The sequence below is a fragment of the Gossypium hirsutum genome, chromosome D01 (genome assembly GCF_007990345.1).
Source record: "Gossypium hirsutum isolate 1008001.06 chromosome D01, Gossypium_hirsutum_v2.1, whole genome shotgun sequence".
Lineage (NCBI taxonomy): Eukaryota > Viridiplantae > Streptophyta > Magnoliopsida > Malvales > Malvaceae > Gossypium > Gossypium hirsutum.
Window position 1 is genome coordinate 48,347,428 of NC_053437.1, and position 4,983 is coordinate 48,352,410.

A 4,983-nucleotide genomic window follows, 5' to 3' on the forward strand; every position below is an offset into this window, starting at 1 on the left:
TATATATACATACTTTAATATGTAAAAAAAAAGTATGTATATAAAATTATGAAACATAGAAGATATATAAAAGTATGTATATATATATTTGTAAAATAATGAAGAATAATATATAAAAAAAATAGAAGTATACGTATGTACATATTTACAAAAGTAAAAACAAGTTTTTGAAATTAAAAATATAAAAGTATATATATATTATAAAAAAAGGTTTGTATGTACATGAAAATAATAATTACAATATCAATAATAATTATAATAATAATAACAATAAGAAGGAGAAAATAAATTTAAAAAACAACAAACTGTAAAAAAAGACCAAATAGTCGAAAAAAAACTAAAATAACAAGAAATAAATGTAATTTAAGCAAAATAGTGAGCTAAATCGCGACACGCAAATTACATGGAGAGCCAAATCGAAAATAATCCGCCTCTCCAAAACGGTGTGCAGCGATAAGGGCTGAAATGAATCAAGGTAGAAACATTCGTGCCAAATTAAAAGAAACAACTGGCTTAGTAAAAACATGGCGCAAAAGAGGGAGGGCTTGTTGCGCAATTTTCCCATTTAGAGTGGAAATGCGCGGACCCAACCCCAACTGAACAGCACCATTTGTTCCATCTTTGAATTAATAAAAAAACTTAAAAAACCCATGTTTGTCTCCATTTTCCTGAAGCAAAAAAAAAAAAAACTGTTCTTTTAGGGTTCCTCCAACCCTTGGGTGCCGCCGTTCCCTTATGCCCAAGCTCCGATTTCAACTGAAATGGCATCAACTTGGTAAATCCGGCGAACAGGTAAGTTTCTCCTCTCCCCTTTTTTTATATTTTAAGCGAAAAATAAATAATAAAAAAAGAAAATAAAAAAACGAATAATTAAAAGAATGATGAACACCAAATAAGTAAAACGGAAAAATTACCTATGAATCGAAAAATTTTTTGTATCTGTATTTAATCTCTTTATTTCTATTTTCCGTCTCCCAAAAATCCCCCCTGTTTACAATGCTTTGAGTTCGCTTTTATAGCAAACAATGAAACAAGAAAAAAGGAAAGAAAATTCTCTAGTATCTACTTGATTCGTGATTTCCAGATTTTCTTGCCATATACTCTTGTTTCTTTTCTTGCTGTGCAGGTACGATGTGTGGAGATGGTTACGGCGGCTGAAGATTAGAAACCTTAGTGTTTCTGACAATTTTGGGCCACCGCAATTTGGGCCTTTGTTTTATTTCATTTTGGGCCACATACGACCTGCTTGTAATTTAGACTGTTTTTGTAGGCCGGGTAAAATTTGGGTATTACACCCTATTTTAAAAAGCCAGTAGCTTTCCTTGAATTTAAGAACCAAATGAATAATTCCAGTGGTTTAAAGGATAATTGAGACGTTGAGTAGGTAAGCTTTTGTGATATTTCTAGATTGAGTTCTTTTATTTGGGTTTTTGACTATTTCTAATAATAAGAAACTAACTTTTTCTTTGCATGTTTTCTAGGTTGAGAAAGGAAGGGGCTTATTGTAAAGATTTTGGTGAAAGGCTTGTGTTTATGGTAGCCAGGTAAGCAACAACTGGACCAAATTTGTAATTTTGCGTTGGAATTTGTTTGGTTGATATTGAATAGTAAATAATAAAAAGACAATCAGATTGGGTGCATTTGTTAGGTTTTAGATTCCCTTTCATAAACAACAATTGATATAAAAGTAAATAAATTATTTTTATTTGTTGAATGAATATGTAAGTAATATTTTTTATGTGGTGCTTAGTGTGACAAGCTAACAATACAATATTGACATAACATTTTCTTCCCCATTTTTCTGTTCAGTTTTGTTATATAAGTAAATAAAGTGAATACTAAAATAGTTTGTTTATTGAACTCATTACCAATTGTTTTAATTTTTTAAAATTAACTAAAGCCTTAAAATTTGGAGTCTATTTTAGTGATCATGGTGAAGAACACTACAATCCATTCCCTTAATTTCCATTAAGTTAGATCCAGTTAAATATATAGTTTTGGGTTATCTCGGTTGTAGAAATGAGTTTCAAACATGTGATCTAACAATTTGTACAAAAAAATATACACAGTGTTGTTTGAAATTATATTTAAGTATTTAAATAAATTATATTAAGTTAACTTATATTTTAAGTCTCTAAGTAAATTATGTTAAGTTAAATTATATTTGAGCCTTGTAATAGTTTGTTTTTCAATGGTATTGGAAACGGTGGTTTTAGAATTTCATTTTCGATGATCAAATCTGTAAATATTATTATTTAATATTTAGGAGTCTGATTTAGTAATATATTGAATTTTGGTCTAGTTATTTTATTAAATCAATAATTAATTAAGATTCAAAGATTAAATCGTAAAAGTTGTATAAGTCCAATCGCTATGAATTTTTAATTAGATAAATAACCAAATGAGTAATTAAATCATTTCCTATTAGTGGGCGGTGGAAAGTGACATTATTTTCCACTATCTAGTGGTTAATTATGATTATATTAAGTTAACTAATCTCTAATTAATTTAGTTAAGGTTAATTAAAGTTTAAACAATATAAAAGATAAATTAAAGAAACAAATGGGCATTTTTCAAGTTCATCTTCTCCCCACCGTAGCTAAGAAGAAAAAAAGGGTTTCAAAGCTTTCAAACTTTACTTCTGCAATTGGTAGGTTATTTCAAGTCCATTTCTTGTCATTTTTATGTTTTTGAGGTCTTGGGAGCTTGGTTTAGCTAACACATGTACCAATTTGTAAAAATTTGAAAGTTTTCAAAAGTTTTCATTGATGATTTCTTGAACTTTTTGGTGTCAAATGGATAGATTTTAAGCTTAGATGTGAAAAAATGACTAATTTGTAAAGTGAATTTGTTAGTTTTATAAAAAAAAAGACTAAAGTGTAAAAATCACAAATAGTGGTACAAAATTTCTATAATAGTAGATGATAAAGGGATATAAAATATTGTAATTGAGATCGGTTTTAAAATCGAAACTCAAATTTGAAAGTTATGACAATTACAGTTTTAGTGACTAAATTGAATAAAATGTAAAACTTTAGGGAGTATTCAAAAAGTGATATTGAACCGATACATGCATATAATAGGATGATATAATATATTTAGAAATGATAAATTGAAATGAATTATTGTTTAGATCGAGAATTGAACCAAGTTGAAGATAATCGGGGAAAATACAAAATTGTTTATTAGTCCTTAAAGATTCAATTGCTTGATGTTTTGCCAGGTAAGTTCATATGGAATTTACATTATTTTATTATTTTATGACTAAATTTTTCTTACTTTGTTTGATAGCCTATTTAAATGTAAAATTTTTAGTTTTGGCTTCAATTAGACTGAATCATAAAATCTAAAAGTTATGATTATTTTGAATTGGTATGAAAAATTTAAATGTATATGGATTTTTTTTTTTTGAAATATAAAAAGCGTGTATACGACTACAGGGTTTGAAATGATACGATAATGGTAACGGTTCCCATGTGAACTTAGTAAATGATTAGGATACAAATGGCATACCATTTTAGTCTAAACAAGGAAAATAGATGTCTAATCAAGGGTTTATATAATGATTTGAGGTCCAACATATGTTGTGAATTCTCTAAAGCTTGTGTGAGCAATCATCGAACCTAATCTAAAAAATTGTGAAAGCAACCCAAATATGCCAGGTTATTAAAGCACACAAGTCCCGTATTCAAATTCAATTTACTATAGTTATCATGGCGAAAACGGTAATTAAACAGTAATGAAACGGTTGAGATGATTGAACATGAACTGAATTGTTATATTTGCAAATTGAGTAGTCTGAATTGTATATGAATTAAGTTGGAATGATTGTAAATGTATATGATTTGAGCATTATGATCTTATTATGCTTATGAACTAACCTATAGGTTGTTTTGTTGAATTGTACATGGAAGTATAAGGATGCTAAGGGAATACCATGATTATGCCAATGAGATTCAATTGCTTAAATTGTTGTAATGTCATGGTAAGTTGAGTAAATTTCTAATGGAGTTACTAAGCATTCAATATGGTTACCCGTTGTTTCCTTTTTTTTTTGTAGATTGTTGACTTGTAGAATGTGTCGATCGAATCGTCCCGAAGCTCACACTATCCTACGATAGACTCTGTAGTTTATGATCGTTTTTAGACTTGATTATGTGTCTTGTACATAGGTGTTGTTATGGTAACCTAAAATGATAGTTTTGGTTTGAACTTTGGTTAATGCTTGATCTTGTCAAGGTTAATGTCAATTGGTATATGTAAGTTTGGTAATATGTAATGTTGTGTGTATGGTACTTATAATTTTTAAGTTTGGATATGTAACTTTTGTTGTATGTTTTGATAATTTTGCAATTTGGTCCTCAGGTTGGGAAGTTTGGCTACTGCCTTCGAGATCGCAATACCAAGCTTTCAATATCACGATACCCATCTGATATATTTTTAAGTTTGGATACTATCTTTGGTATCACGATACCAAGATATGGATATCGCAATACCGCCCTATCACATTAGAAACTTTTTAGCTTAGTCATATTGCTTGAGTGAACAAAGGAGCTTTCGTAAGCTTGATTGCGACTCGGAATTGATTGTGTATCTTAATATGAATGTGTTTATGACTTGAATGTATGGTTGAATGTTATAATTGTTGTATATGACGATAGTTGCTCCGGAAACAAATGTGGCGATCGAATTTGGTAAGGGGTGTTACAAGCCTCTAACTGAATTATATTTTAAGTCTCTAATTAAATTTGTATGATGAGTTTATTTCAACATTAGATATGATTTTGTCTTTTGTGTATGACTGTTAAATATAATTTATCTTGTCTATTTTTTTATTTATTGGTATTTATTATAATATATTTGTTAAAGTGCTACGTGAATACAATGTGTATGTTTGTTTGTATGACATCATTTATGTATTTATGTATGACATTAGCTTGTTTGTTTGTTTCTACTTGTGAAGAATGGTGTGTGTGTTAAGCT

General features: G+C 28.9%; 1 long non-coding RNA gene across 14 annotated transcripts; it reads left to right on the plus strand.

The window, feature by feature from the left end:
* Positions 1 to 546: 546 nt before the first annotated feature.
* On the plus strand, positions 547 to 4,777 carry LOC107922420 (uncharacterized). 14 transcript variants are annotated; one of them, XR_005909478.1, is made up of 6 exons: positions 547 to 792; positions 1,127 to 1,384; positions 1,482 to 1,544; positions 3,134 to 3,223; positions 3,888 to 3,985; positions 4,366 to 4,777. It is a non-coding gene; the product is annotated as an uncharacterized lncRNA (long non-coding RNA). The 14 variants fall into 14 exon arrangements; XR_005909479.1 differs by having other exon boundaries at positions 3,915 to 3,985; XR_001691260.2 differs by lacking the exon at positions 4,366 to 4,777 and adding an exon at positions 4,061 to 4,345.
* The last annotated feature ends 206 nt before the right edge of the window (positions 4,778 to 4,983 follow it).